Source organism: Schistocerca americana, chromosome 2 (genome assembly GCF_021461395.2).
Source record: "Schistocerca americana isolate TAMUIC-IGC-003095 chromosome 2, iqSchAmer2.1, whole genome shotgun sequence".
Classification (NCBI taxonomy): domain Eukaryota; kingdom Metazoa; phylum Arthropoda; class Insecta; order Orthoptera; family Acrididae; genus Schistocerca; species Schistocerca americana.
In genome coordinates this window covers 286,710,460-286,732,878 of record NC_060120.1, presented here as the reverse complement: position 1 = coordinate 286,732,878, position 22,419 = coordinate 286,710,460, and the positions used below count along the sequence as shown (strand labels likewise).

General features: G+C 44.1%; 1 non-coding gene across 1 annotated transcript; it reads right to left on the bottom strand.

The window, feature by feature from the left end:
• Nucleotides 1-21,980: 21,980 nt before the first annotated feature.
• On the bottom strand, nucleotides 21,981-22,055 carry Trnat-ugu. The gene has a single exon. It is a non-coding gene; the product is annotated as a tRNA-Thr (tRNA).
• Between the last annotated feature and the right edge of the window lie 364 nt (nucleotides 22,056-22,419).

Below are 22,419 nucleotides of genomic sequence, written 5' to 3'. Positions count from 1 at the left end.
TGAAAATCGAAATATGATACATTTATTCTTGCGCCAGAATAGCAAATCAGTATGAGGTAAACTCTGTAAAACAGATCTTTTGTACGTCTACCAGGAAATTTGGGAGTAAAAATACGTTGACTGTCGGGATTAGAGTGTTGTTGAAGCCATTTCAACGGTTAGGCGCCCAGAAGATTAGACCAGTTTCCGTACAAATTATCGCACCGGTACAGGCGACAGGCCTACGTGATGTTTACGCGAGCATCGGAGGAGAGTGGGGTAAGCTTCCTGGCGGCGATCCATTCTTAGCGCGTATTGATCAATTACAAGAGAGAGAACTGTCATCGTTCTAAAAGCAAATGTAACTTGTTTGTGAAACTTCCTGGCAGATTAAAACTGTGTGCCCGACCGAGACTCGAACTCGGGACCTTTGCCTTTCGCGGGCAAGTGCTCTACCAACTGAGCTACCGAAGCACGACTCACGCCCGGTACTCACAGCTTTACAGCTCACATATCAGCGCACACTCCGCTGCAGAGTGAAAATCTCATTCTGGAAACATCCCCCAGGCTGTGGCTAAGCCATGTCTCCGCTACATCCTTTCTTTCAGGAGTGCTAGTTCTGCAAGGTTCGCAGGAGAACTTCTGTAAAGTTTGGAAGGTAGGAGACGAGATACTGGCAGAAGTAAAGCTGTGAGTACCGGGCGTGAGTCGTGCTTCGGTAGCTCAGTTGGTAGAGCACTTGCCCGCGAAAGGCAAAGGTCCCGCTGCAGAGTGAAAATCTCATTCTGGTAACTTGTTTGTATTTGACAGCTATTTTGTAATGTTAAGCGAGTTGATTGCGATTTTAACTGGCTCTAATAGGTTATTAACTATCATCATGCAAATATTTTGTGTGTACTGAAAAATGAATTCGAGTAAAAGACTTCCGAGCTATGGCCCTTGTAAATTATCATTACCCCCTGAACAATGAGAAGATCGGCTTAGAAAGGCTTTGGGCGAAGAAACCCCACCTAAAGCAACAATTTATAGTTGTTGCAGCAAATTCACGAGAGGTTGGTTTTATATTAGTGATGAATTTTCTGTAGGACGCCCAAGAACTGCTGTTGCTGATGAAAATATTGGCGCTGTTTGGGCAATGCTTGAAAAAGATGGACGGGCAGCTTACGAATTTATTAGGGCGACATTGTATGCTGGTATGAGTTCAATGTAAAAGAAAATTGAGGATTTGTTAGACGACTATCGGTTTGGCTTTGGGAAAGATAAAGCCACCAGAGAGACCGTTCTGAAGTTGCGGTTCATATTGGTAGCCAGATTGAAGAAAAATCAAGACACGTTTATAGGATTTGTCGACCTGGGAAAAGCGATCGACAATGTCGAACAGTGCAACATGTTCGAAATTCTGAGAAAAATAGTGGTAAGGTATAGGGAAAGATAGGTAATATATAACATGTACAAGAACAAAGAGGGAACAATAAGACTGGTAGATCAAGGGCGAAGTGCTCGAACTAAAAAGGGTGTAAGACAGGGATGCGGTCTTTCGCCCCTGCTGTTCAATCTATACTTGAAGAAGCAAAGAAAGGTTCGAGAGTGGGATTAAAATTCAAGGTAAACGATATCAATGGCAAGATTCGCCGTTAACGATACCGTCTTCAGTGAGAGTAAAGAAGAATTACAGGAGCTGTTGAATGGAACGAACCGTCTAATGGATGCAGAATATGCATTGAGAGTCAATCGATGAAAGACGAAAGTAATTCGAAGTACGACTCGGGGATATACCTTAATCATTTTTCACCAAAGTAAATCTGTTTTTATTAAATATGACATACTCCCATTATTATTTACTGATCCTTTAACAAGATGGTGATTTTACATCTGGAATTTTGTGGGGAGCGAATATTTTTCTTAATTTATGGCTAATTTTGAGCTTGATGTGCTTGAAAACGGCGTAAAAGGCCGAAACCTGAGTCGTAATTAAATAAACAAAAATACAGTCAAACGGCGGTGTGTCCATTTAAAAATTATTGTATGACTGTTACTCTGTTCACTGAAATACAAGTGTTTCGAAGTCTTTTCTGAAAGTGTCTTTGTGGTATGTTGACCTGCCCGATAGCGAAACATGGACGTTAGACAGCACAGACAAGAAGCTCTTGAAATGTCGTGCTGCGGCGTAACGCTGAAGATATACAGACAGGATCGGTTAAGTAATGAGTAAGTACTGAACCGAATCGCGGAGAAAAGAAATTCACGCTAAAACATGAGTAAAAGGAGGGGTTGGTTGAGAGTACACATGCTGAGTCATCAAGGAGTCGTCAATTTGACGATGGACGGAAATGGAAGAGATGAAAATCATAGAGGGAGACCAACGTTTGACTTCATTAAGCAAGTTCACAGAAGTTGCAATAGTTTTGCAGATGTGAACAGACACGCAGAGGGTCAAACCAGTTTCCAGGTTGAAGACGACAACAACACCAACAAACACTACTACTACTACTACCACTACTACTACTATTACGGTCCTAATGTCACGAGTGGACTATAATAAGACGCTTTCCGATCTTTTGAATGACGTTACATACAGGCAAGTAGTTGACGATGCTACGAATAAACACGAGAGGACGATGATGACTTTTCTCAATGAGTCACGCTTCCACGTAACATCGTCAAGGGTCTTACACACGAACAGCAGAGCCACATCGACTATACGACATTCCTACGATACACACGGAAAGAATTTCTCTAAGACTCAAAATAATATTGGTGCACCTACACACCAGCTTGCAAAATACTTAAAACACATTATCGGCGAATAGGTGAGGAAGTGTGCACACCACATCTGCAACTCTGCTGACTTTGTACGCCGCATCAGTCAACTGCATCTCCAGGATACCGATGTTATAGTCAGTTTCGATGTAGCCTCACTCTTTATGAGAGTTCCACTGCTTGCTTCCCTGTAACTAGTCGCGAAAAAGTTCGATGATTGTTTCACAGAACATTTTAGGCGATTTCTGACATCTACCTACTTCTTATTCGACGGAAAATATTACAAAAAACCGATGGCGTTGGAATGGTTAGTCCGTTACCACCTGTAGTGCGAACCCATACATGAAACACTTTTCAGCAAAGGCATTACGATCCGCCAAGTTGAAACCGAAGTGTTTCTGTCGTTTCGCTGGCGACAAATTTTTAATGTGGCCACTTGGAGCCCAAAAGCTTCAACGCGACGTGGAATATTTAAATTCCATCCATCGTGTTATAAATTCACGATGGAACTTTAAAAAGTGGGCCAGCTACCTTTGCTCGACATGTTAATAGAAGAACGGACGGATCCTTCGGTTGCTACATATATTGAAAAACTATGCACACTGACCTCTATCGCCACGTCTCGAACCATCGCTGTCCATCACAAGGAAATTCGGTGCTAAGGACTCCGGTCGATATAGCGCCAAAACTTTCAGACAAAGAAAGCCTCGCCGAAGAACCCTACCTACGAATAGTTTGCACTGCAGTCCTTTTGTGAAATAGAATTCATTTGCCACGACCGTTGTGCTAAGAGAATTAGTTTCAGTAATATGTATTGCCATCCTGTGTTCCATAAAACGGAGCAGTGCTAGTTACCTCATCCAGTGCTTATACCACTCTGTCACATTAGCAACATAGTACTGCTGTGACAGAGTGGTTTAAGCATTGTATGATGTAACTACCACTGCGCCGTTTTATGGAACACGGGATGGCAATACATATTGCCGAAAGTAGTAATCCAGTAATTGTGTTAACATAGTGATCGTGGCACATAATTTGTTTTTTACAAGAAGACTACAATACAAATTTTTAGATCGCCTCCTGCACTGATTGATCATCTCAGGAAACCATAAACTACGCATAGTATTCCGAAAGAATAGGTACTGTGACTCAGCGGGCGATGGAGTCAAAACCAGAAACGCCTGAGAAACAGGTTGAGACTGAAACCGTGGAAGAGCTGCCAAAAATTGTCTTACACCTTACGCTGGCGCAATATCCGGAAAGATCGGTAGAGTGCTACGGAAACATGGCGTCCGGTGTATTTCGCTCCCTTTAAAAGACATAAAAAGTCTTCCTCGTAATGTTAAAGGCGATGTAGGTTTCCGAAAGCCATGTGTGTACCGCACTCCATGCGAATGTGCTGTGTCTTACGTGGGCCAGATAATCAGAACAATCAAGGAGAGATGCAAGGAACACCAGCTACACACACCCGAGACTAAAACAATCAAGCATCTACATCTACATCTACATGGACACTCTGCAAATCACATTCAAGTGCCTGCAGAGGGTTCATCGAACCAACTTCACAATTCTCTATTATTCCAATCTCGTATAGCGCGCGGAAAGAACGAACACCTATATCTTTCCGTACAAGCTCTGATTTCACTTATTGTATCGTGGTGATCGTTCCTCCCTATGTAGGTCGGCGTCAACAAAATGTTTTCGCATTCCGAGGAGAAAGTTGGTGATTGGAATTTCGTGAGAAGATTCCGTCGCAACGAAAAACGCCTTTCTTTTAAAGATTTCCAGCCCTAATCGTGTATCATTTCTGTGACACTCTCTACCATATTTCGCGATAATACAAAACGTGCTGCCTTTCTTTGAACTTTTTCGATGTACTCTGTCAGTCCTATCTGGTAAGGATCCCACACCGCGCAGCAGTATTCTAGAAGAGGACGGACAAGCGTAGTGTAGGCAGTCTCCTCAGTAGGTCTGTTACATCTTTTAAGTGTCCTGCCAATAAAACGCAGCCTTTGGTTAGCCTTCCCCACACCATTTTCTATGTGTTCCTTCCAGTTTAAGTTGTTCGTAATTGTAATACAGTACCTAGGTATTTAGTTGAATTTACGGCTTCTAGATTAGACTGATCAAGTGAGCCGAGCATTGAGTAGAATACAGTCATGAAATGAGGTACGATGAGACCAGTGTATCGTTCTGCAAACGCCAAGTTTCTAGGACACCTTGGTTCAAATGGCTCTAAGCACCATGGGACTTAACATCTGATGTCATCAGTCCCCTAGACGTCTTAAACCTAACTAACCTAAGGACATCACACACATCCATGCCCGAGGCAGGATTCGAACCTGCGACCGTAGCAGCAGCGCGCTTCCGGACTGAAGCGCCTAGAACCGCTCGGCCACAGCGGCCGGCTAGGACACCTTGGTTAAGGTGTGTATCGAAATGAAGATGTCAGAGAACCTAATAAACTGGTGTGGATGTTTCAGTTTGAGTAACATCTAAAACTCTGTAAGAATTTGCGTTTCATGGAGCATCAGAACCTGCTCTGTAAAACGAAAGACTATCAAAGGACGTAGTGGGCATCGGGAATCGAACTATGCTACATACGACGGGGTGCCCAAAAGAAAAACCGGAATAACATTGCCCTGCGCGGAGCTTGTGTAGTACGGATTTCTGCCGCTAGGCTTTTATAGCATCAGCTCATTGCCAGTTCGGTGCCGCCTGTGTTGTCGACCTGGCTTGTTCTGTTCAACTGCAGTATTTTTTTCTCTTCTAGCGCTGTTCTGTACTTGTTTTGTTTATTGTGATGGAAACTGTAAGTGAACAACTTGCACCTGCGAAATTTTGTTTTCTACTCGGTACAAATGCAGCTGAAATTGTTTTAATGATGCAAACAGGTTACCAAGATGAGGCTATGGGAAAAGTCAAGTGTACGAGTGGTTTGCTATATTTAAAAATGGTGACATTCCATTGATCACAAACCTCGTTCTGGTCGTCCGTCAATTGCCCGAATCGACGAAAATATTGAAAAAATTTGAGAACTTGTGCTAACAGACCATCGACAGACAATTGATCAACTATCAGAGTTTAGTGGGTTACTTGGAGTTCGGTTCAGTGAATTTTAACGGAAGATTTGCTGCCGAGTTTGTTCCTCGAGTTCTGACTGACAATCGAAAGGAACGTCGAGATGAAACATCTGGCGCTTTGGTACAACAGCTTGAAACTGATGCAGTTTTTCTGTCAAAGGTCATTGCTGGCGATGCGTCCTGCTGCTACGGCTACGACCTAGAAACGAAGCAACAGTCGAGCCGATGGAAGACGTCATTGTCACCCCGTCCACAAAAATGTCGTCAAGTCAAATCAAACATAAAAACAATACTGATTTGCTTTTTTGATACCAATGGCGTAGTTCATTCAGATTTTCCCTCCCTATCAGACTGTCAATCAAACCTTTTATGTGGAAGTTTGAAGAAGATCACGCAACAGTGCTCGTCACGAAAGAACCGATTTGTGGCAGACAAGAGACTGGTTCTTCCACCACGTAAATGCACCTGCGCATACAGCCTTCTCTGTTAGACGGTATCTGGTTAAAAGTAGCATGGTCCGCTGCCCACGCACCGTACTCGCCTGTTCTGGCTCTCTGCGACTTTTTCTTATTTCCACACATGAAAAGGGGCATGAAAGGAAAATGATTTGACAACATCGAAGTCAAGCAAAAAAAGAGGGAGGAGCTGTCAGCCATTTCTAAAGATGATTACATAAATGTTTCGCATGGTGGAAGCACCAATGGGACTAATGTATTAGTTGTAATGGAGAGTATCTTGAAGGGGATGAGGTTGTTTTGTAAACAATTTGAAAATATATAGCTTCTTAAAACAATTCCGTTTCTTTTTTGTGTACTCCTTTGTATAGCGGAGTGAAACAAACAACATTTCACAGTCTGGATGTCAAATTAAACACCTTTCAGCCGTCTACTTTCAAAACTTATTTTATTTGGCTACCAGTTTCAGCGTTTTACTACGCCATATTCAGGCCCCTGACTGAGTTGTAGGAAGATTTTACCCCGTTTCTGATCAAAACAGGGGCCAGCAATACTGGTATTCGTATATTTCTGCTTGCTGTAGCAATCACTTCAATCATGACCTTCCGACTGTTAATGACGGGAGATGATAGTTGAAGAGATCGTTACAGCAAGCAGAAATCTACGATTACCAGTATTGCTGGCTTCCGTTTTGATCAGAACCGAGGTAGAATCTTCCCACACGTCGGTCAGGGGCCTGAAGATGACGTAGTAAAACGCTGAAACTGGTAGCCAAATAAAATAAGTTTGGAAACTTGACGGCTGAAAGGTGTTTGATTTGATATCCTATATCGAACAGCCAAGTCCCGCAATCATCTCTGAAACGATGGACACACAGAGATTTGACAGTCTGGTTGGAGTCTGGAGAGCGAGTACACGCAACAGCAGAACTCGGCAGCACCTGAAGAAGACGGCTGTGTGTGTCGTCGAAATTACACTACTGGCCACTACACCACGAAGATGACGTGCTATAGACGCGAAATTTAACCGACAGGAAGAAGATGCTGTGATATGCAAATGATTAGCTTTTCAGAGCATTCACACAAGGTTGGCGCCGCTGGCGTCACCTACAACGTGCTGACAAGAGGAAAGTTTCCAACCGATTTCTCATACACAAACAGCAGTTGAACGGCGTTGCCTGGTTAAACGTTGTTGTGATGCCTCGTGTAAGGAGGGGAAATGCGTACCATCACGTTTCCGACTTTGATAAAGGTCTAATTGTAGCCTATCGCGATTGCGGTTTATGGTATCGCGACATTGCTGCTCGCGTTGGTCGAGATCCAATGACTGTTAGCAGAATATGGAATCGGTGGGTTCAGGAGGGTAATGCGGAACGCCGTGCTGGATCCCAACGGCCTCGTATCACTAGCAGTCGAGATGACAGGCATCTTATCCGCATGGCTGTAACGGATTGTGCAGCCACGTCTCGATCCCTAAGTCAACAGATGGGGACGTTTGCAAGACAACAACCATCTGCACGAACAGTTCGACGACGTTTGCTGCGGTTACCCTTGACGCTGCATCACAGACAAGAGCGCCTGCGATGGGGTACTCAACGACGAACCTGGGTGCACGAATGGCAAAACATTTTCTCAGATGAATCCAGGTTCTGTTTACAGCATCATGATGGTCGCATCCGCGTTTGGCGACATCGCGGTGAACGCACATTGGAAGCGTGTGTTCGTCATCGCCATACTGGCGTACCACCCGGCGTGATGGTATGGGATGCCATTGGTTACACGTCTCGGTCACCTCTTCTTCGCATTGACGGCACTTTGAACAGTGGACGTTACATTTCAGATGTGTTACGACCCGTGGCTCTACCCTTCATTCGATCCCTGCAAAACCCTACATTTCAGGAGGATAATGCACAACCGCATGTTGCAGGTCCCATACGGGACTTTCTGGATACAGAAAATGCTGCCCTGGCCAGCAAATTCTCCAGATCTCTCACCAACTGAAAACGTCTCGTCAATGGTGGCCGAGCAACTGGCTCGTCACAATACGCCAGTCACTACTCTTGATGAACTGTGGTATCGTGTTGAAGCTGCATGGGCAGCTGTACCTGTACACGCCATGCAAGCTCTGTTTGACTCAGTGCCCAGGCGTATCAAGGCCGTTATTACGTACTGATTTCTCAGGATCTATGCACCCAAATTGCGTGAAAATGTATTCACACGTCAGTTCTAGTATAATATATTTGTCCAATGAATACCCGTTTATCATCTGCATTTCTTCTTGGTGCAGCAATTTTAATGCCCAGTAGTGTATTTTACATAAGATGGAAAAAGCAGTTCGGCAGAACTGCCCTTTATTGACGACTAGTGGATAATTTCAACCTGACGGTCTGCGCAGTCACAAGCTGCCGGCTACTCTTGAGAGAGACACACAGTGTCCGCCTCCTGCTCTGTAGCCAGCGTCAGTGAGTGGTGTGAGGGCTCTGGGATGAGGCGTGCGGCTTCGAGCGCCGCCGGCCCAGCTGTGCTGTGAGAGCGACAGGGGACTCATCGCCACCCGCCGTTTGGTTTCGCAACGCCGAGGCCGCACCGCCCCCATCCAAGCTCCGCCAATCAGCCGAGAGCAGAGAACGGAGCGCGTGCGCCGACACCACAGCCAAGGGCAAGGGCAAGGGCAAGGTCAGCCTCCGCTCTTCCGTCCAGCAGACGGAACGAGACGACTGGGGCGCGTTCCAGCCGGTAAACAGTGGCAACAGAGCGCCCGCGAAACTGACCGAGTGCAAATGTACACAACAATTTATGAGGCTTTCCTGTGCCCAAAGCTGATACCACCTAAAAGAGTCGCAATTTGGGTGAGTCATTCATCTTAGTGTGGCACGAACAGACAGGTATTTCAGCTTAAAAAATATTTGACCCCTATCCAATGATGCAATAATCTGCCGCACTTGCTGCCGTCAATTTGTGTTAGAATTTCCTCCTATGTCGTCTTTTTCGCCGTTGGACAGCTTTTTCAGCTATGTAGCGACTTTCAGCTGTATGGTACAACGCGTCGAACGGATGTGTTTGCGGAACAGTCATTGTGACATTGCATGACACACAAAAGTTTTCACTGTAACCCAAATACATCATCTGATCAAAGCCATCTGGACACCTACGCATGGATATTAATATGGGATGTGTCCACTGTTCGTCACTGCAACGGCTCGAGGCCTGCTGGGGGCTTTTCAATGAGGTGACTGAATATTTGTGGAGGAGTGGCAGCTTGTTGTTACACGAGAGCCGAAAGCAGAGAAGTTAGTGACGTTGGACGCTGGGATCTGGAGCGAAGTCTTCGTTCCAACTGTTCCAAAAGGTGTTCCATTGGGTTCATGTCGGGACACTGAGCACCCCAGTCCATTCCAGGGAAGTTATTGTCCACAAACCATTGCCTCACAGATGCTACTGCATGACAGGGTGCATTATCATGTGAATCTGCCTCCTTAAATTCATTTTATTTTCATTTTTACCTAATTACCATTAACATGCATGAGTATAATCGGCATTTCCTTAAAAGAGAAAAGCTGGTCCTCGGTCTTAAGGAATATAGCACCAGATCTCATTTTGTGCTTAGTTTTGTGTGTGTAATTACTTCCCTAATTTATTTTGAGCATTCCTAGTTAATACTTTTGTTACGGGGTGAAATCAGTAATTGTTTTGTGACTTAGATTCTATTATTGACTTATAAACAAATATAAATTATGTACTAATTATAAACATTTGGAAGAACTACTAGGATTCTTAAAGTATTTATTTGGCTCCATTTGAAAACATGTTAGCAAAGCCCGTCCTTAATTAATTCCAAAATAATTAGCAGGCTTGTCAAAAGTATTGTTTGTATAACTGTATCTGTTAATTTCATTATTTAAACAAATAATTCGACCTAACATTTGTGGTAAAAGGAACTGTTAAAAAGGAGGAATTTTTCGGTGTATTCAGTTAATTGAATGAGTTATGTTTTAATTGTAATTTCTGTAAATTAAGCATCAAACAATGTATAGTTTCAGTGCCCATTATTGTGAGGATATATAAAGGACGGATGTTTGGTCTCTACACAGTCAGTCCGAGGCAGATTTTCAGAGGGGCATTATGTACTGTTTCAGGTAACAACGATGCATCAACGTAACAGTGGAATTAGTGTAACACAAATAGGCCGTATGTTACAACTGTTTCTGTTCGTTTATTTGAGAAATAGTGTCACGTGTACCTTATTATTCTGCAAGAACTGTGAACTGTGTGGTTAGGTATTTACTGCTCACAGATGTTCAACAGCAAACCGCTGTACCAGCATGCTGATCTTTGCCTGCAACCTATTAATGACGTTTAACATTTACCAATAGTGAACTGCTAATATAACTGTGTAATATTAATATTCGGGGATTGTCAACAGTGAAAGAAAAGAACTGTGAAACGCAATGGTGAAACTGTCGGATACATGATTTACAGTAGCCAGTGTTGAACTTCCAACCCCCCCCCCCCATTTTTCAGCCAGTGTAACAATGCAATACGTTGACACCGAGGACTATCAACGAAGAAATAAAGCAGGCGAACGCCACACGTTCCACACTACCGTTCGTATTACCCAACGCTGTAATATGTGTTTCCTTAAGGGAAAGCCGGCCGTTGTGACCGAGGGTTCTAGGCGCTTCAGTCTGGAACCGCGCGACCGCTACGGTCGCAGGCTCGAATCCTGCTTCGGGCATGAATGTGTGTGATGTCCTTAGGTTAGTTAGGTTTAAGTAGTTCTAAGTCCTAGGAAACTGATGACCTCAGATGTTAGGTCCCGTAGTGCTCAGAGCCATTTGAACCTTAAGGGAAGTACACCCTGACCTCGGAAAACAACCCCATGTCATAACACCACCCCCTCGATATTTCAGTGTTGTGACTTCACCTGATGGCAGCACACATTCGCCAAATGCAAACCCTCTCATCGGGGATTGCCACGGGGCATAGCGTGATTCGTCACTCCAAATCGTTCGCTTTCAGTCATCCTCTGTCCAGAGGGGTCGCTTTTTACTCCATCTCAAGTATCGCTTAGCACTAATTTCAGAAATGTGTGGCTCTTGAGGAGCTGCTCGACCACTGTACCCAATTGTTTTTAACTCGATACGCACAGTCATTGTGTTAACTGGACTGCTGGTACCGCTTTGGAAATCACCAAGGATTCTTTCCGCTGATTTCAAGCTCGACGGTACCCGTCCATCAGTACATGAGGTCAGCGTGGTCTTGGTTTAGATGTGACTGGTCCTTCGTGTTTCAACATCACCATCACATCTCTAGGAATCGATTTGGGCAGCTTTACAAGGTTTGAAATGTCCCTGATGCCTCTGTTACTCAGGTGACATCCAATGATCACGTTCGAAGCGACTGAACTCTCCTGCCCAACCCATCCTGCTGTTTGCTGCCTCTCTGCTGACAACACAACACTCCCACCCCCATTCTTGTGTACCGGCAGGTCCGCCACTTCCGACATCTGGTGGTCGTTTCGCATTACACAGAGATGTCTGGATAGTTTCGATCAGATAGCATTTGTTCGCATTGCTTCGACGATGATATTTGGTTTGTGGGGCGCTCAACTGCGCGGTTACCAGCGCCGTACAAATTCCCAGTCTTTCCACTGTCCAGTCTCGCTACTTTTCTCGAATGATGGTGAAATGATGAGGACAGCACAAACACCAAGTTCACAGGCAGAGAAAATGCCCGACCTGGCTGGGAATCAAAGCCGGAACCACGTGATCTAGATGTTTGGTTGGTTGATTTGTGAGAGTGGAGCAATCAGCGAAGTAATTGGTCCCATCGGATTGGGAAGTTGGCTGTGCCCTTTCAAAGGAACCATCCCGGCAGCTGCCTGAAGCGATTTAGAGAAATCACGGAAAACCTAAATCAGGATGGCTGGACGCGGGTTTGAACCGTCGTCCTGCCGAATGCTAATCTAGTGTACTAACCACTGCGCCACCTCGTCCGGTCCGTGATCTAGAGGCAGCAACGCTAGCCGCTAGACCACGGCCTGTGGACGCGAATTGCTTCCGATGCCATGTGTTGGTTTGCATTCGGACTGTCACAATTCCCTCCCTTCGTTTATCACATTTCAATTAGTTATCCAGTGGTTGTTTCGAAAGCGAGAGGATTTGCGAGCGAATTTGTAAACAACAAAACTACTAAGAATCACATAACTGAAAAGCTTAAATCCACTCAAGTGAAGTTTGTCGCTCGATTTGCATCAAATCAATTAAACGCAATGACATCGTATTATATTAGCGCAAATTAGAGATGCTACTGGTCGCGATGATAAAGGAAATAGGGATTCCAGTCTGCTCGGCACAATTTTTCAACTATCACGATTCGCTTATTTAATTACCTAATCTGTTTTTGAAATCATGTCTGCAGTAGTCCCGGCGGAGGTTCGAGTCCTCCCACGGGCATGGGTGTGTGTGTTTGTCCTTAGGATAATTTAGGTTAAGCAGTGTGTAAGCTTAGGGACTGCTGACCTTAGAAGTTAAGTCCCATAAGATTTCACACACATTTGAACACTTGAACATGCCTGCTGTGCGCCGGCATACAGCTGCACGCACGAAACAGATACAAAACCAGACAAAAACAGTCTCGTCAGCAAGGAACTTACAAACGTGGGGTATGATAATTTACTTAAGAATAGCGACGTATACCGGATTAAATGAAGCAACAGGGTCGGGGACTTAGAAAAAAAGAGAGTGTATAAAGACGAAAACGGCAGTTGTTTAATAACGGTACTCATGCCAGCAGCAAAAGAAGTTACTGGTACGAAGAATGCACAAAGACAAGAAACTCTCAAATTGAACTAGACAGCTATCAAAGAGAAGGCGAGAGTTTCAGGAACACGATAGACTGCGCCGAATTAAATACTTTCAAGAGAATGTGGCAACAGAAGCAACTGGAAACGACAAGAGTAACAGCATTGAAAACACCAGCACTGGGCAAACACCACATATCTTCAGTTAAGATAATAACGAACAACAGGGAACGTATTCTGCAAACACACCAAGATGCCTTTGAATATTTTTGTTATTAAAAAGATCAATAACAAAACCTAGTAATGGAAATAACGACAGTCCTGAAGTAATGGGTGAGTTCCGTTAAACAGTACGGGGTATCAAGGAAGGGAAGTCACACGCAGATGAAGGTGTTTCAGCAGAAATTTTTAAAGCTGGAGGGACAATAAAACCAGAAGACATGTCGAATAATAGGGTCTTCTGCCGGCTGTCCGCGTCAATGAGAACAGCCGATAGAAGACCCGCTTATTCAACACTTGAACATAACGCCGGGAGAGCCTGAAGAATGAACAAAAGAATTTACAGAATGAGTACAAAGGAGAACAGTTTCGCAGATATGGCTCAACGCTGTACGCGTTATATTAAGTAAGAAATAAAAAACTATATAGTTATCAGCATTTTATCCATAATTTACAACGTATTCACTAAAAATGTGCTTCAGAAGTGAATATAACGCAACAGACCATTTTCAGCTCGTGATCCAGAGAACGGGACAATGAGTGAATTTACATTTTAGACTGCAATAGCAGTTTTCGCGAAAACTTTGAATTAAAAAAGGCAAAAGAAAAAAATACTTTGTCTTAGAAAGGCACCGAGTCAATCTAAATTAATCGCCCTGAAGTATATGCACGTCAATGCTACAGTTGCCATTAAACTTCGCTCTGTTCATGACACAGTCTAGATAAGAATCCGCAATCGTATAGCACTTTATTTATAATGTTGGATCTAGATCGCAATAACAGCCTTTGTCACCATCAATGTAATCTCTCGCTTAAATCTTGTGGTACGGAGTATCACGTGGAACCTTTGTAAAACAAGATTACATCGAGATCAACTTCACGATGGTCAAGGCCAAACTAGATATCGCTGAAGCATATTAAATGCAGTCGCGATGGGGACAGAACGCCGTTAAGAAAGTGTTATTTCAGTCAGATCCCATGCCCTTCTTATCAGTTACAGACGAGAAACTTTCCCCAGAAGTCTTCACCACACGGAACGTGAAACCTAACGTGAATATTAAACAGGAAGAGTTTTGTGGAGTTCAAAATGGTTCAAATGGCTCTGAGCACTATGGGACTTAACTTCTGAGGTCATCAGTCCCCTAGACTTACAACTACTTAAACCTAACTAACCTAAGGACATCACACACATCCATGCCCGAGGCAGGATTCGAACCTGGGACCGCAGCGGTCTCGCGGTTCCAGACTGGAGCGACTAGAACCGCTCGGCCACCTCGGCCGGCTTTTGTGGCGTCATTTCATCGCTAAGTATTCTCGCGAGTGCAAAACGCATTGAGTCGTGTCGGATTTCGGTAACGTGAGCCAGTACGATACAAGATCGTTCCTGTGACACTGGGCGAACCGAGCAGATGCTATATTGGAATACAGCTTCCTAAAGCTAAGACTAAGTGCACATTTTTCGCCGGCCGGAGTGGTCGAGCGGTTCTAGGCGCTGTGTCTGGAACCGCGCGACCGCTACGGTCGCAGGTTCGAATCCTGCCTCGGGCATGGATGTGTGTGATGTCCTTAGGTTAGTTAGGTTTAAGTAGTTCTAAGTTCTAGGGGACTGATGACGTCATAAGTCCCATGTGCTCAGAGCCATTTTTTGCACATTTTTCAGTCGGCCAATCACTGTGTCATATTTTTACAGTAGGTGCTTCACACACGAGACGATTTTTCAACCGATATGGTTAGTGAGGGAACTCTACCGGAGTTTTTTGGCGATGGTTACGATAAATCCGACAATTTCCAAATATGGAAAACCAGACACAAAAGCTGGCGTGAGGTATTATTCATCTGCCGATTCTGATCGCTAAACATCTCCTCTGCTCGTAATTGGTCAAGATCACAAGACACATCGTACCGTCGAAAGACATGTCACTCATCGTCGCTGTTCAGCTGATTTTATTAACCAACGTGGTGGATCTGAATGAAGCTGTACCGAGCTGAGTACGCAATGCAGAGTGACAACTATTGTTGCTTTACTGGGGAATATGCTCCAGAACAGAAGAGAGCGAACAAAAAGTCGTAGTTTCATACGTGGTCGGGAAAATTCATCGTATTTGGTAGACACTGGATAAACACAGGCGTGGTTTGTAAATATCACCAGCATTATTTTTAATTCATTTCGACTCTTCTTGTTTCTTCATTTCTTTACGAAACGTAAGATTTTGAATGTTTTATCTGTTACTACTAACTTCACTATCTACCGACAGGTAATACAGGAATACGGGCGTGGGCGATCGAAAAATCTGCCTATACTGAAATACGAAGCGACGTACAAAATTATCAGCTGATTGTCACTGCCAGGCCGACTAAATTACATTCTGTAGAATTAACGAAACACAACAATGATGGACTGACTTGTCGGCTTATTTCTCAAATTCCAAAAAAGGAAAATCTAACATTCTAAAAGGGAGACTATGCTTCATTTTCCTATATATAGATACGTTAAGGCAAGTAACAGTACTACCACGAACCATGTTCTGATACGGAATATGAGGTTAAATAATAACAAGTAACGTATCACATTTGTTGACCGACATTATCGTGTATTTCCAAACAATTCTTAAAAATGTTCAAAGCTTTGTTTGCTTGTTTATATGTTTTATCTATGTTTTTTTGTCAAAGAGGAAATGGAAAATTTGAAGAGCTATCGTTTCAACGCGTAATGTGCCTTCGAATCCACTGGCCCCTCCCTGATGTCGTTCTGGATTGTTATCGCGCGTCTTGTGCAGTCGCTTGCGAATTTAACGCAGCTGTTTTCATGCGTGTCAGTTTCCAGAAATAAAATCCCTGTGTTTAATGCTCACAACGTTGCCACAGATCAGTCATTGTTAGGCGAGCGCACAGCGTCCCGTGTGGTGGTCGGTATGCACAGTGTACTCCACGTAGTAGCAGATATCGTGATAATGGACAGTGTAGTAATATTACTGAATTGCGTAACTGCGTTTTGTTTTTGACGACAGTGATGCTAAACTTTTTTATGTAATTTTATGTTTACTGACTCCTCAGTAAGAATGACGTCAGATAGGATGCTGAACAAAATTGTGAGGGATCGGAAAGACCCGTCGTGATTCGACGGTCATGTTAGAAAGCTAATATGAAAACAAAGAGAGCTTCTCTACAAATTTAAACGCAGCCAAAGCCTCACAGACAAACAAATACTGACGAAAGCCAAAATTAGCACGAGGAGAGCATGCACGAAGCGTTCAACGATGTCGAACCTAAGTTGTATCTGCCGAGTTGACAGAAATTCCCATGACGTTTTGGTCTTACATTAAATCTACGCCAACTGTCCAACACTCCTTGGCCATAACGACTTCCAAACTGAGGATGACACAAAGGCCGAAATACTACTTTTTCCAAAACTGTTTCACTGACGATGGTTCCACTGCAGTTCCTCCTTTAAATCGTCGCAGGAACGTCGGAATGACAGATAGCGAAATACGTGGGCATGGTATAGAAAGGCAACTGAAATCGCTCAACGAGAGAGAAGCTAAGTCGCTGAAGGAGCGAAGCGCTCCCGATTGTTGGGACACAGCTGAGGTCGTTCTCGTTTTCGAGTTAGGTCGTCAAATGGACGCACTGAACTATATGTCTACTATATATTTCTGCCGTCGGTCTGTTGTGAAATTTTGTAACAGGTTATCTGCTCGAGTATATTTCTGGAGACAGAGAATTTCCTTTGTAAGAATAAACATAAGTTCCGAATAAAATGATCATGTAAAACCCAGCTCGCTGTGTTCGTCCACTTGATCCAGAAAGCAATAGTACAGACGCTCAGGTGGATGCCGTGAGCCTTGAGTTTCGAAAGGCGCTCGATACAGTTCGGCACTGCCGCCTAATGAAAACAAACGCGAGCGTGGCGAGTATCAGGCCGGCTTGCAACTGGATCGAAGAATTTCTAGCAAATGGAACACAGCACGTCACAGTCAATGGAGAGAAATCTTCAGATGTGAAAGTAATTTCGGGTGTAGCCCAAGGGAGTCTCATTGGCCCATTACTTTTCATTATACGTACATAAAAACGAGGAGTAGATAACGTCGGAAACAGATGATGGTTGTAGCAACGCTACAAAATTGCTGCGAAATAAATGTAGGAAGAAATGCAAAGGATCGACGCTTGATGCAGGGGAGCGGCAACTGATTATCAGTATAAACAAATGTATCGGATTGCGCATACACAGGTAGAAAGACTTATTACTGTACGATTGCAGGGTTGCAGATCAATCACAGGACGCAGTTACTTCCATAAAATATGTAGGAGTGTGCGCAAGGAGCGATTCAGAGTGGATCGACCACGTAAGACAAATCGTAGAAAAAGACAGATGGCAGACAATTTCATTGGAAGAATCCTGAGAACTGCACTCCACGCACAAAGGAGGTAACTTAAAAAACATTCTTGCGAACAATACTTGAATACTGCTCGTAATTTTTTTTAGGTGCGTCATGAAGCCGCATACGAGGATTGCAAATATTGCGTAACAAAATGTTTTAAAATTTTTAACACTGCTGATTAGATAGCTAGAATTTTTTTCACTGTGTGTTAATTAATCCACGTTTACCGACGCGTTTAGAGCTTATCTCGTCATCAGAACACGTTCGAGGAAAGGTGGAATCGGGTTCAAATGGCTCTGAGCACTATGGGACTTAACATCTTAGGTCATCAGTCCCCTAGAACTTAGAACTACTTAAACCTAACTAACCTAAGGACATCACACACATCCATGCCCGAGGCAGGATTCGAACCTGCGACCGTAGCAGCCCCGCGGTCCCGGACTGCAGCGCTAGAATCGCACGGCCACCGCGGCCGGCAGGTGGAATCAGGGTTTGCACTCTGGAGCAGTTAGCTGACACATGTTACTGTACTGTTGCATGGGGGCTTAATTAAATATTATGCAAATAATTTTGATTTTAGTCGCTGTATGTCCGGCTACGAAGTGTCTTAACCGGTTGGCCCTGACTAGTATTATTACGCAATCTGACTGCATAGCATAACAACAAAGAATGAAAGGAAATTTCCGTTAACACAATTAATTAATTAAGTCCCCAGCAACTATGAAAGCTACGAAACAACAAGGCACAAGTGTAGCTGTTCTGTGAGTGGAAGTGTGATTCAACGTACACATCTGGCACGGTTCTTCCTCAATAAGACCAGATATTTTAAACACCATTTATACTGAAGTAATTAAAAAAACCCAGAAATACTATAATTGCACATAGAAACCAGAAATACAGTCTAATACAAGAACACGAGCCAGATGCTTTGTTGACTGAACCTGTGACCAAGAGGCATTATTGTTTAATACGTTGAAATAATAAAAAAAAAGAATTTTTTTACCTTCATATATATTGACGAAACGCACACTCTGATCACTACAGCATCCCCAATCCAACAATATCTGGTGTCTAGCCCATCAAAACAATATGACAACATCTGAACAAGCACTCACTACCGCAACTTCTCAACAACGACTCACCACTGCTACATCTCAACAAGTACTCTCCACCACGACTTCTAGACAAGAACTCTCCACTACCACATCTCATCAAGCACAGCCTACTACGACTTCTCGACAAGAACTGCCAGTGGAGGCGGCGAAATAAAACTCTTTGGCGCAACCTCTGGCGCTGTGGCTCAGTGTAGCCACCTTTCACTGTGTATGAACATTTCGGTCTTTCTTCTTATATGAGTTGGTCTCGAAAAGTGTCAATAAATGTGAATTACTGAACACCAAGGGGAAAATATCTTCCTAGAGATCTAATCTGCAGTGTTACAAGTTTTAACAAATTTTATTGTTCGTCAGTCTGCGACATGTACCAGGTAGGACTACTGGAGCAAATAGAAAAAGATCCCGAGTAGAGGAGCGCGTTTCGTTACATGTTCACTTGGCAAGCACGAATGCATTACGGAGACGATCGACCAGCTTCACCGACAGACACTGCAAGAGAGGTGTCCTGCATCACGATCTACATCTACATCTACATCTACATTTATACTCCGCAAGCCACCCAACGGTGTGTGGCGGAGGGCACTTTACGTGCCACTGTCATTACCTCCCTTTCCTGTTCCAGTCGCGTATGGTTCGCGGGAAGAACGACTGTCTGAAAGCCTCCGTGCGCGCTCTAATCTCTCTAATTTTACATTCGTGATCTCCTCGGGAGGTATAAGTAGGGGGAAGCAATATATTCGATACCTCATCCAGAAACGCACCCTCTCGAAACCTGGCGAGCAAGCTACACCGCGATGCAGAGCGCCTCTCTTGCAGAGTCTGCCACTTGAGTTTATTAAACATCTCCGTAACGCTATCACGGTTACCAAATAACCCTGTGACGAAACGCGCCGCTCTTCTTTGGATCTTCTCTATCTCCTCCGTCAAACCGATCTGGTACGGATCCCACACTGATGAGCAATACTCAAGTATAGGTCGAACGAGTGTTTTGTAAGCCACCTCCTTTGTTGATGGACTACATTTTCTAAGCACTCTCCCAATGAATCTCAACCTGGTACCCGCCTTATCAACAATTAATTTTATATGATCATTCCACTTCAAATCGTTCCGTACGCATACTCCCAGATATTTTACAGAAGTAACTGCTACCAGTGTTTGTTCCGCTATCATATAATCATACAATAAAGGATCCTTCTTTCTATGTATTCGCAATACATTACATTTGTCTATGTTAAGGGTCAGTTGCCACTCCCTGCACCAAGTGCCTATCCGCTGCAGATCTTCCTGCATTTCGCTACAATTTTCTAATGCTGCAACTTCTCTGTATACTACAGCATCATCCGCGAAAAGCCGCATGGAACTTCCGACACTATCCACTAGGTCATTTATATATATTGTGAAAAGCAATGGTCCCATAACACTCCCCTGTGGCACGCCAGAGGTTACTTTAACGTCTGTAGACGTCTCTCCATTGATAACTACATGCTGTGTTCTGTTTGCTAAAAACTCTTCAATCCAGCCACACAGCTGGTCTGATATTCCGTAGGCTCTTACTTTGTTTATCAGGCGACAGTGCGGAACTGTATCGAACGCCTTCCGGAAGTCAAGAAAAATAGCATCTACCTGGGAGCCTGTATCTAATATTTTCTGGGTCTCATGAACAAATAAAGTGAGTTGGGTCTCACACGATCGCTGTTTCCGGAATCCATGTTGATTCCTACATAGTAGATTCTGGGTTTCCAAAAACGACATGATACTCGAGCAAAAAACATGTTCTAAAATTCTACAACAGATTGACGTCAGAGATATAGGTCTATAGTTTTGCGCATCTGCTCGACGACCCTTCTTGAAGACTGGGACTATCTGTGCTCTTTTCCAATCATTTGGAACCCTCCGTTCCTCTAGAGACTTGCGGTACACGGCTGTTAGAAGGGGGGCAAATTCTTTCGCGTACTCTGTGTAGAATCGAATTGGTATCCCGTCAGGTCCAGTGGACTTTCCTCTATTGAGTGATTCCAGTTGCTTTTCTATTCCTTGGACACTTATTTCGATGTCAGCCATTTTTTCGTTTGTGCGAGGATTTAGAGAAGGAACTGCAGTGCGGTCTTCCTCTGTGAAACAGCTTTGGAAGAAGGTGTTTAGTATTTCAGCTTTACGCGTGTCATCCTCTGTTTCAATGCCATCATCATCCCGTAGTGTCTGGATATGCTGTTTCGAGCCACTTACTGATTTAACGTAAGACCAGAACTTCCTAGGATTTTCTGTCAAGTCGGTACATAGAATTTTACTTTCGAATTCACTGAACGCTTCACGCATAGCCCTCCTTACGCTAACTTTGACATCGTTTAGCTTCTGTTTGTCTGAGAGGTTTTGGCTGGTTTACTGTTTAAGTTCTGAGGGCGTTCGTTCCTAGAGGAGTTAACAAATACTGTGGTACATTGCTGCCTACTACGTCTACCACGCGAAATGATGGTGAAGGTAAAAGTAGGCAGATTCGAGCCGGTGCACAGGTTTACTAATAATCGCTCTTCCCGCGAACCGCTGTCGAGTGGAACAGGTAAAGGGCTGAGCACTATGGGACTGAGCACTATGGGACTTAACATCTGAGGTCATCAGTCTCCTAGAACTTAGAACAACTTAAATCCAACCAACCTAAGGACATCACACACATCCATGCCCGAGGCAGGATTAGAACCTGCGACCGTAGCGGTCGCGCGGTTCCAGACTGTAGCGCCTAAAACCGCTCGGCCACAGGTAGAGGGCAAGTGATAGTAGCACATAAAGCAGCCATCGCCAACATACCGTAAGTTGGCTTAGAAAGTAAAGATGCAGATGTACATAAGCTGCTGTAGTAATTTTATGGTGACCGTTTCGACAAACTGGTAGCAAATAAAGGTTTATTTTATCCGCGGCTTCCGCTGCTACACAAAAAAGGTTTTCTTTAGAGTAACAAGACTGTTGTAAACATGCGGTGCCAAACGTCTCATTCTCGCGTTATTTCTTAGCTTAACAAAATATTATTTATCGTCTGCCATTTTATAGTGTTATTCCGAAAGATAAACGTAAGTCGTTCAGTGTGAAGTTTAGCAAGTTGGTAAAACTTGTTGGAGGTTTGAAATGATAATTAAATAAAGACCCTAAGCTGTCTACAGGCGTTGATATACATCAACGGGGACAGTTGAGAATGTGTGCCCCGACCGAGACTCGAACCCGGGATCTCCTGCTTACATAGCAGACGCTCTATCCATCTGAGCCACCGAGGGCACAAAGGAAAGTGCGACTGCTGGAATTTATCCATTGCACGTTCCCCGTGGGACCCACATTCCCAACTTAACGTCCACACACTACATTCGTAGAGCCCCTGCCCATTACACTCATTACTCGCGACAGACAATCTTACCGAGTCCCGTAAGAGTTCGGGCAATGCGTATGCATCCGCACAGCAGGAGGAGGTCAATGGCCGGTTAGCCTTAGCTATATGAAGATGGTATCTGTTGGAGGTTTGGCTGACATGAGATTAAGTCTCAGAGAGTCATGGGCTCATGTGAGGAGGAGTTGGGAGGCACCGCTCTTGGGGCTCAACCGGCAGTTAAGCGCTACGCCTCTACTCCAACATGGCGGTCACTGC